Genomic DNA, 11,148 nt, shown 5'->3' with positions numbered 1-11,148 from the left:
CCACACAGCTTTAATATTCATAAAAGTCAACCCTAGTCTAAAGAAAATGTGGTTGATGATGAAAGTATTTACATTGCAAATCACTTTTAATAACCCTCCGGTAGTCAGCCTGGTGATAAATGCTAATCCATCTATCAACCCAACAACAAAATAAACCCAACCCAGAAGGGGAGAGGCAGAGAGAGAAAAAAACCAGCCTGTGTCAGTGAGGAAGGTTCATCCCTTCTGAGCATCACCCCGCCAAGGGATAGAGTCACAAAGGCTTTGCTCAGCAGTCAGTGAGAGCAGCAAAGCATCGACACAGGGAGCAGGAGCAGCTGCTCTGCTTGCTCTTGGCCAAGAAAGGAGACAGCCCAGGGAACCCTGAAGGATGGCTGGGGTTGAGGGCAAGTCCCTGGGCACACAGCCCCTTCTCTTGATGGTGTGGAGCTGGTGCTGCATGCCAGGAGAGGGCTGGCTAAATGCCAAGGCAGTAACTCAGCCTTTCTGCCAGCACCCAGGGCTGCAGGTGACAGGGTGACACTGCCCACAAGTGGAGTATTGCCCTGTGGGTACTGCTGGGTGAGACACAGCCCATGGTGTATGTAGGTTATGCCCCCAGGCCGGTGGGAGGTGGGACAACACTTTGTGGTCACCTGCCTTGCTCCTAATAGTTAACCTAAGGCCATAGGAGGGCACAGTCATAAAGAGGGTTAGGAAAAAAAAAGTCTGAAATAAACATCCCATGGCTGCTCTCCCAGTTGAGGAGGTGCAGGATGGTGTGACACAAGACCTCCTCTTCCCTGTCAGGCACCATCCCCAGGGCAACAGCCTTACCCCCACATCCCAGCAGCTCCCTGTGCAGCAGGAGGCACATGCAGCCCCACAAACACCTCAGACCTGGCCCTGGGGGAGGGCAGTCACCTGTGGATGTAGGACATGCCAGGACCCAGAATGTGCTGGATCAGAACGACGCTGCAGGGTGCAGGGGCTGCTGCAGGGGGACGGGGTGGGAGGACTCAGGGCCTGGGGAGGAGAAGGGCTGGTGCAGTCTTCCTGAGAAAGAAGGCCACCAAAAGCACCCAGCTATGCTCTGCTACCTCGGCCAGGCCCCCAGGAGTCATCCACAGCCACATCTTCTCATGCTTCACAGCATGCCTGGACCAGAGGTGGAGGAACAAAAATACTGGTGCTGAAGCTGCATTAGACACAGCACTTAGTGCTCAGCTGCTTTCCAGCCTCCCGGGCTGCTCAGAGAGAGTAATGAAAGATTCTTTCATTATTTGGAAAATGTCATTTTCAGCACTAGTGGAGGATGCCAGAGCCACGGCCCCAGGGACTGACTGACTGTGTTTTTCCAGGCAGCAGGTGCGGTCCTAGTGGCCAGGGTGATGGTGGCACCAGCACCCCCCTAAGGCACTCACCTCAGGGGGACAGCCAGGAAAGCTGAGTTCGGCCTCTCTGGTCCACGCAGGGAAACCAGGTGAGCGTGAAGAAGACTTTTGTGACTACTGTGGGAAGTCATCCTCCCACACCTGGCTAGTGCACACCAGTGCAATTCACGCTGGCCTGTGAGCATCCTTGACATGCCACAGGTCCACCAGAGTCCTGTGCTCTCAGCTTGACCACAACTATCAGTGCCTTAGCTCACGTGAGGGGGCATGGCAGGCAAAATGTTAGACTTGGTCTCACCTGATCTTAGCCCCCAGATGGTTGGTTGGTGGACACTGCTGGTTGCTCAAGCTCATCAAAAGCAGGAGGTCAGTCACACCTCTGGAGAGAGCTAAACACAGCAGCCTGCCACCCAGCCTGTGCATTGCAAGCTTCTCAGTCAATAATCACCTGCTTTTTGCCTGTTAAAATATTGCTGCTGCTACTGCTGCTGCTGCTGCTATTTTAAGGTTGCGCTCAATTTTGTCACATTTGCCATATAAGCACGACTTCGAATATTTCAATGTAATTGTTTTGTTGCAGTCCCCATTCTTGCAACTCTTACTTGCTTTCTGGGTAATGGAAGGGGGGGAAAGTGCTTCTGAATCACTTCTTTTATACCTATTATTATTTAAAAAAAAAAAAAAAAAAAAAAAAAGGAAAAAGCAGTGGAAATGTAGGCTTGAGCTGCTCCCCTGCCTTTTCCTGAACCACCCCAGAGCTGCTGGCACATCTTCCCCGTCAGCCAGCCGTGGTGCTCCCTGGGCCCCTCTCCCAGGCACCATCCCAAACACCTTTCAGCCTGACTGCCAGGGAAAAAGCCAACAGAGGCTCAAGCGTCTTTAGCAAGTGAGTCTAAGTTGTGCATTTTCTAATTCCTGAAGGCTGTGCAGCCATTCAGCAAGATTGGGACAGGCTGGAGAGCTGGGCAAAGACGAACCTAATGAGGTTCAACAAAAGCAGAGTCCTGCACCTGGGAAGGAACAACAAAATGCACCAGTACAGGTTAGGAGGTGATCTGGTAGAGAGCAGCTCCATGGACAAGGACCTTGAAGTCCTGGTAGGCAACAAGTTCTCCATGGGACAACAATGTGCCCTTGTGGCCAAGAAGGCTGATGGTATCTTGGGGTGCATTAGGAGGAGTGTGTCCAGCAGATCGAGGGAGGTTCTCCTCTCCTCTACTCAGCCCTGGTGAGACCCCACTTGGAGCATTGTGTCCAGTTCTGGGCTCCCCAGTTCAAGAGGGACAAGGATCTACTTGAGAGAGTCCAATGAAGGGCTACAAGGATGATGAAGGGACTGGAACACCTGCCTTAGGAGGAAAGGCTGAGAGACCTGGGGCTTTTCAGTCCAGAGAGGAGAAGGCTGGGGGAGATCTAACTAATGTCTATAAATACATGAGGGCTGGGCATCAAGAAGGCAGGGACAAGCTCTTTTCACTTGTGCCCTGTGATAGGACGAGGGGCAATGGATTAAAATTTGAGCACAGGAAGTTCCACCTCAACATGAGGAAGAACTTCTTTACTGTGAGGGTCACAGAGCCCTGGGACAGGCTGCCCAGAGCGGTTGTGGAGTCTCCTTCTCTGGAGACTTTCAAGACCTGTCTGGATCCCTTTCTGAGTGATCTGCCCTAAGTTTTGGTCTTTCTCTGGTGGTGGTGGGGAAGGACTTGATGATCTTCAGAGGTTCCTTCCAACCCCTAACATTCTGTGATTCTCTGCTTCATTAATTCATTAATTCACTAACCCACAAATTCACTAACCTGCATGTTTATCCTCACAGCAGCAGTTCCTTCTGTGATGGTGAGAGTGCTCAGCCTTCCTCCCTGCCACGGCACAGGGTCTCTGCCATCCCACCAGCCAGTGGGGGGACCCCAGCAGTCTGCCTGCTGCTGGGTCCCCTCCAAAGTCTCTTGGGACACCTGACACATTGATGCATTCCAGCTCAGGAGGTTGGTCTACACCATGACCAGAGACTGGTGAGTTCTGCAGAAAGTTTCAGCCACTATTGCAGAGCTGCAGGAATGGATAACCACAGGAGACACTGGACCATTAGCCTCCACAGCCCCAAAATCTGACAGACCTCCTGGATACAGGCAGCCACTTGCTGGAGGAGAATCTCCTCCTGAGCCAGAAGCCAAGCCCCAGCCCCATGCAGGTACTACGTCTGCTTTGTGGCTCGCCAGCCTCTCTGTGCTGGGGGCACAGAGGCAAACCCAAGCCTCTCTGGGGGCTTCTTTGCAGCCCCTTGGGCTTCATGTCCCCTGTGGGGCAGGGAGCTGGCAGCCCTGCCTGGAGCTCAGCTGCTCTGCTGGAAGATTTAGTTCACTGAGCAGGATGGTGGAGCCTGCCTTCTGATACACATGCAGCCTAATAAATACTTGCTTTAATGCACCCACTCCTTTTAATGTCTCTATTAAAAAGGTGCCTCTCCCTTGGTTTGACGTAATTGTTGGTGCTGCTGGGGGACAAAGAGCTCTGTGCATGTGCATCTCACCTCAGGCAGCATAACTCAGCCCCCAGTTTGAACAGGATCTGTGCTCCCCACATGTTTATCTTGCATGGAGCTCTCATTAATGTTAATGCTGCCTGCAGTCCCCTTTGTGGGGAAGGAAACCAAGAGGAACACAGGACACGTGCAAAATTCATTGCAACTAAAAAACCAGTCTGCAGTTGCAAGAAAGCATTTGGCATAAGAACAAAGCAGATCCTTTCTTTCCCAAGAAAGATGCTGTCCCTGCCTGTGCCCAGCAGTGCCTGGGCCCCCTACTGTGGGGCCACTGTGGGTCAGAGACCCAGCCACCAGTCACTCACCTCCATCCCATGGGCAGCAAGCATGGTGGAGGAGAGGCCTCTAGCATTCACATCTCCTGCACATGTGGCTGCCCCTCTCCTCACCCCCTGCTTCTCAGGCTCCTCCTCTGTGGTTTACCCCAAGAAGAAAACCCCATGTCAGGGTCTGGCATGGGCTGGCCATGGGTACTGAGCTGCTGGGGATGAAGGCACCCCCAGGTCTTGTGGCCCCCAAGCAGACCCAGCACTCGCCAAGGAGACTTCATCACCCACAGCCAAGACAAAAGCCTGGCTGAAGCCTCTAGTTATGGCAAGAGGCCATTTCTTAGGGCAGAGCCAGGGATAGAGGAGACTGCAGGATGCAAGAGCTCTGTTCTGAGCTGGCCAAGCTAATAACCCTGTATTAAATTACAGGCCTGGGTTCAGTTGTGGTTGTTTTGGTTTTTTTCCTAAGCTGTCTGCTTAGATTTATCAGCATAATTCCTGATAGTGCCTTGTCGGACATCATTACAATAATCTCACTGCTGTGTCTGCTGGGGAATTGGGAGGTGAGCAGGGGCTGCTGCAGAGTGGGAGGGGGCAGCCCTGCAGCCCCGGGACCACTCACCCTAGAGCTGGGAACTCTGCGGGGGGAGGCATGAGAGCCTGAGTACCTACAAGGGGACTTTAAAGTCAAAAAGTCACCAAAAAGCCAGTGCAGTCAGGGGAGACACTGAGGGAGGAGGGAACCAGCCTCCAGCCAGGCTGGTCTCCATCCCTCTAACAGTTTCACTGGAAGGAAGAGAAACCTCAAGAGAGGGGGAGAGAGTGCCAAGAAAAACCTGGATCTGGGGAAGTTGGAAATGAGCAACCTCTGTTTTGGCATCAATCCCTCACCTCCCCTTAATTCTCAGTAATTGCACCATTTATTTGAATAAGGCTTCTGAGAGAGCACAGGAGGAGGAGGAGGGCAGGAGGCTGCCAGCCCAGCACTGTCCATCCATCTGTGCTTCCCTGCTGCAGCCCCTCTTCACACCCACCCCAGGCACTCCCTTGCATATGCACACACATGTGCATGCACACATGCACACGCAGTTCTCCTCCTCCTCCTCCCCACAGCCAGGCCACCTCCTGCTCTGCTGGGACACTGTCCCCACGCCAACCCCCAGCTGGCAGTTCAGCTGGTGAGACCCCCAGGTGTGGCTGGGGTGATGCCTCCGTGCAGCACTGCAGCTCCTCCGTCAGCCAGAGCAGGGCCTGTCTGAGGAGCTGCCCAGGGCAGCAGTTATGGAGATTTGGGAATTTTGGGGCATGGTGTGGAGCAAAAATGCTTGCAGGAGCCCATTAACCTGCACAGAGCATCCCCCTCACCACAGGGCAGAGGCTGGGGGAGGCACAAATGGGAGTCAGGCAATCACATCAGCCCAGCCTGGTGTTTTTATTAATGAAAATGAGCCTGTGATGGGACTTAATTTCTAGGCCCTGACTGATAAGGCTGGAGGACAGAGCTGCAGCAAGGGACATGGCTGGGCAGAGTTGGGGCTCAGCCAGGTGCAGCCAAGAGCAGTGAGGGACCACAAGCCCCTTCCAAAGGGGGAACGGAAGCACAATCTTGCAACCTGGAGGACAAGGCAAGGAGCTGCCAACACCTGCAGAGAGCAAGTGCTTTCAGCTGCCTTGCTGGAGACAGGGTGTTAACAGCCACTGTCACTTGGGTGGGATCTGGCTGGGGTCATTGCTGGGGGGGGTGTTATGTCTTCAGAGTGCTTCTTCACTGCTCCTTGCACCCCTGCTTCACAGGTAATCACTGAACCCAAGCTCATGCCTTATCCAGCTCCTCTCCCTTGGTGCATCTGCCCAGGCAGTGGCTCATGCCCACACTGCTCTGCCCCAGCTCCCACAGTGTGCCAGCATCCCCCAGGGGCTGCCATGGGTAGGATGGCAGGCCCTCCTGTAATACACTGAAAGAACAACTACATTCCCCTCTCACTACTGTGAAGTGGGGAAAAATCTGTTTTCATAGGTTTTTTCAGAGCTACCTGAATGAAAGCAACACATTTTGAGGGCATATTTTCTATGGAGGGACACTGTGCCCTGATGAGCTGAATTAAATCACACCCAGTTGAGTACTTCACCCAAATGAGTTTTATCACTGAAATTAAAAAATACATCATCTTAGTGGGAAGTAGGCAGCTAGGGTCTTATTTGTTTGGAGGGCAAAACTATTTTATTTATTTATGCCAACTGTTCAGGGACTGAGACCCTGCCTGTAAACCTGGCAGTGTGGCTGGCACAGGGGACAGGACCTCTTCCACCTTAGAAGAGGGCAATAGTGCAGGAGGACCCTTGCAGCACACAGAGCCCACCACGCAAGCACAGAGCAGAGCAAAGCAAAGCAAAGCAGCACTCAACAAAATTCCCCCCAAAGAGCTAAAGAGGCCAGCAAGGAGGAACAATCCCTTGGGACCACAGAGGGTTGGCACCAAAGCAGCAAGGCTGATCTGGGGACAGGGCAGCTGGCAAGACAGATCCCATGCTCCTGCAGGGGGCTCAAAAGCCTTTTCCAGCTTTTTCCTAAGGGACAGCACCTGTTGCATCTGCATGCATCCCCCACCAGTGACCCTTGGTTCCTCCTCACCCCAGGGTGCTGGGCCAGTGTCCCTGTGTTGGGCTCCAGAGCACAGTCCCTCCATCCCCCACGACCTCAATGAATGGAGGCAGACGTGCCACAAGCGCAACCGCCAGCCTTGAGCTGGGGTGCTTCAAATAGCTGCACACTGCATTACAGATTGTACTTTGATGAGGTCCATTAGGCCATCTGGACAGCCTTAAAAGGCCTTGATGAAGATAGAGCAGGGGCTGCACCAGGCAGGAGGAATCTTGGTGGTTTCAGGGCCATTCACCACCCTTAAGCTAATATTAGAGGGCCTCATGATAGGTATCAGGGCTGGCAACATCAGAGCAGGTCTATGCAAAGTGGGTCTGCCCAAGGGCAGCACTTTGGGTGGACAACATGTCCCATCCCCATGGTGGGGGCAGGACATGGAGAGTTGCAGCCTGGCTCTGCTCTCAAGCCAGCAGAGCATGTGAATCTGCACCACCCTGGCACATCCCCAGAGATGGATCTGTGCCCTGACAGTTATCATCTCCAGACTGTCTTTCCATCAATCCCATTAACTGCATGGAAGGCAGTGCTCCTAGAAGGGAAAGCTCATGCTGATGAGTGTAAGATTCCTAAAACTCATGGGGTGGGGGTGGGAAGAGCAAGTGGACACTGCTAGAGAAAATAACCTGGTGGGGGTAAGGCATGGGGAGAGTGGCAAGGGACAGGAGCCCGGAAAAGCCCAGGGGGAGGAGTGCCTCATCCTGCTGAACCCACAGAGAGGGAGAGAAGGTGAAGCCCAGGCAGCACCAAGGCAGGGAGCAACATGCGGGATATGGGTGGGAATTTCACTCCCTGGTGCTTTATTGACTCCTGGTGTCCCTAGGCTGGCGTTTTTTCTGGCACCTCGAAATCCTGGTGGAGTTTTAGCTGAGCTGTTTTCCCAAAGTGACTTCTAGGCAATGAGCTCAAGCCCGTCTGCAGGACAAGACCCACTGGTGTTGCTTGTCCCCTGGGGAGCTCAGCCACTCTGACCTTCTCCTGGCCACAGGTGGCAGCAGGCCTGTCTCCCTGCTGCGACCTACATTCTGCTTCCCCAAACATACAGCACTGCACTTAGCTGCATTAAACCCACAGAGTGCTGGATAGGGCTAATTTCCAACCAGGCTGTCAGGAAGTATTATGTCAAATACCTTACAGGAGCCTAAGCATATTATGCCAACACAGCTACCTTTGTCAACCAAATCTGAGGTCTCATCAAAAAAACAATGCCAGGTTTAGCCATCCTCAGTGCCTCCAGAGGAAACTCATCTCCAGGGCTTCTCTTGGGTCACTGCACCCGAGTGCTGCCGACCACTCAGCCAGGGCTGCAGCTCTGCAGGGGGAGCATCCCAAGCCCCCACCCCAAGGTTGGCCTTTGCCTGCTGTGGCAGATCTGGTGCCATTGCAGAGGAGCTCACAGTAATTTGAAATAAAGGGTCCCTGTATGGGATCCTTGCTCCCAGTCTGCGAGTAGCCACTGGGGATGGAGCAGGTTGAGAAAGGCTGGGAGCAGGGCAGCACCTTTTGCTGGGTGAGAGCTGAGCTGGAAAAGAGGTTACTGCTGCCTCTGCATGCTCAGCTCTCCTCCTTCTCACAGGCTGCACCCCATGGCCCAGGTGCTCCCTATGTGTCACAAAACCACCTTGTCCTTCCCAGCACTCCTTGGCATTGCCAGCCACACCAGGTCCTGTAGCCCAAAAGCTGCTGTTTTGTGACTGTGCTTGGTCCCCCCTCAGAAATGCAGCAGGACCAGTCTCAGTCCCTCCCTAAATTATTTTTTCAATTAGCGTTTGCCTTGATGCAGGTGATTAGCAAGGGGCTGCTGGCAGGGCTTCCTTGGAAACTTCTGCAGGGGGCAGACAGATAAGTGCAGCCCTCCTTCCTGCCATAATACTTAAACACTTCACTATCAGCCTCCCTGGTCAGTGCCAGTCAGTCTTCATTAGCCCTTTTCCAAACCTGCCTGCAGCCAAAGCAGGGGTTGCAGCAGCAGGATGGAGTTGGCAGTGCTGCCCAGGCACAGAGGACTTCACTAACAGGTGCCCACATTGGTGAGTACAGCCCTGTTGGGCAAAAGTGAGCAAATCCAGGGGCAATGACCCCCTAAGGAATGGGCAGAGCCATGGCTGTGTCACCCTGGGGAGGTCTGACAAGGACCCCTGCAAAGGAGAGCAGTTGGGTTTGGATACCAGCCAGCAAAGCATGACAGAGCCCAGCAAAGGGCTCTGGCTCTCAGTGGTGCCTGGTCAGAAACCTCCACCCTGTGGAGGTGGTTCCTGACGGGAACTTGTTCATCCCCCCCTTCAAAGCCTGCTGTGAAAACAAATAATCTGCAAATTAAAGTTTCCCTGCAGTAGGGTGGCAGTGCCCTGCGCTGCGCCAGAGGAGGGAGTGGAGCCCATCTGCTATCAGAGCCAGCCCCTGATCCTATCAGGATATTACTGTGTAATTGAACTGGGGATTGAGGGATGGGTTTTAAAAGCTACGATGGTATCAGGGGTCCAGCATTAAACTCCAGGAAGGGCCACAGCTTCCCATGCCTTCCCCGCTCTGAAGCAGAAATTGAATGCCACAGAGTTCTGTGCATCAAATTCACCAGGTTCATACAGAAAAGCCATCAGTGGGGGGCTGTTTGCTGAGCCTTTCAGACAGCCCAGGAGAGCACCCTTGCCCTGGGGCAGCTGTACCTTGGTTCAGATGCAGGTTGATGGTAGAGCCCCAGCAGCAGAGGGCTGCTCTCGAGGAAGCACAGTGAGAGTCCCTGCCTGGGCACCCTCCTCCCCATCTGCAAATCACCCCAGAGGCTGCTGGCCCAGAGCAGCCCCCAAGCCCACCACCTCACACAGCAGCATGTGCTCATGGGAAGGGACCAGGCCTGGGCCCTGGCTCTGCTGCTCCATGCTCTGAGCAGGGGCATTTCTGGCAGGGCAGGGGCAGGACAGAAGTGTGACATCTTGCTGCAGGTCTTCAATGCCAGGCAACCTGATCCAGGCTCAAAGAAAAAGGAGACTGCAACAATATAAGGTAGAGCTGGTGTACTGACACCTCATGCATGTTGGCAAGGGATGCTGGAGATCATTTAAAACTCAGCAGTGAGCACTGGAGAGCACAAGCCCCGTGGCCACCCTTGTGCCAGGCCCAATTCCCATTAGGAACTGGGAGCAGAATCTCTATCACTCCCTTTCCTTTCTCTCTTCCTGATTTACTCACAACAGAGCAGCTACAGACCCCTCCTATAACCCATCCTGGTGGCCTGTTTTTTTCTCAGGTGTTAAAGATTTCCCTCTCCCCAGCAGCTGCAAAGAGCAGTGCAGACACAAAGACAGCATTTGCCATGCATGCCAAGCAAAGCTCAGTGACAGGCACCTAACCTGGAGCTCTGCTGGTCTGCATGAACAGCACAGAGAAAGGGTTGGGGAAAGCTGAAGCAGTGGTGTACCCATGGTACCCACCTGGATGGGAATATTGGCCTGGACACGTAGCCAAGCCTCAGAAATAGGAAGGACCAAGCCTAAATGACCATGGTGTCTCACGTTCTTGCACAGCTTACACAGTCTGCTATTCACCCCAACCTCTGTAAAGCTGGAGTTAGGAGCTCAGAGAGTAAAGGTGAAGGATCAGGGAGCCCCGGGTGTTTCATGAACTTGGAAAGAGCAGGGAACTCCAGCATTCAACTCCACCAGCCAAGCTAGAGCAGGGCTGGACACAAGGACAGACAGAGAAACCTCAGTGGTTGCCAAAACCATGTGCCAGCCTGGACTCAGTGTCCTGCCAGTCACAGCTGAAGCACAGGCTCAGTGGGGCAGCAGAGCTCAGCTGCAGCTCTCCCCACACACATTGGTCCAGGTGCAGCAACGGGTCCTCCTGGAGACCTCAGTGTCTGGCTGCTCTTCCAGCAGGGGCATTTGCTTGCACCTAGCTGGGTTCACACCCTGCCTGTCCCACCAGGTCATCTGAGCTCGGCTCATGCAGAGCTTGGGCCCCCCCAGTCCCTTCCATGTGGCACCACTGAGCTGAAAGAGCCTGGTCCAAATCAGCAAGACCCTGGCACAGAGGCTGGATGCTCAGAGGCTGAACAACAGCACACTGATGTTCAGATGGAGGCAGAGGGGAAGCCTCATGGCACCCTCTCCAGGCTGCCAGCTCCTGGCTGAGAGGGAGCAGATGCCCAGTGCTGGTGTCCTGGGGAGGACAGCTACATCCCCACCAGCTCCTGCCAGTGCTGCATGCCAGCAACAACTGCTCGAAAGGCAAAACAAACAGGAGCTGGGGGAACTAACAGAGACCAGAGGAGAGGTGCTTCTGTTTGAGATGCTGTAGGGA

This window comes from Chaetura pelagica, unplaced genomic scaffold, assembly GCF_000747805.2.
Source record: "Chaetura pelagica isolate M959 unplaced genomic scaffold, ChaPel_1.0 scaffold55, whole genome shotgun sequence".
Taxonomy (NCBI): Eukaryota; Metazoa; Chordata; class Aves; order Apodiformes; family Apodidae; genus Chaetura; species Chaetura pelagica.
This window is presented reverse-complemented; position numbering follows the sequence as displayed.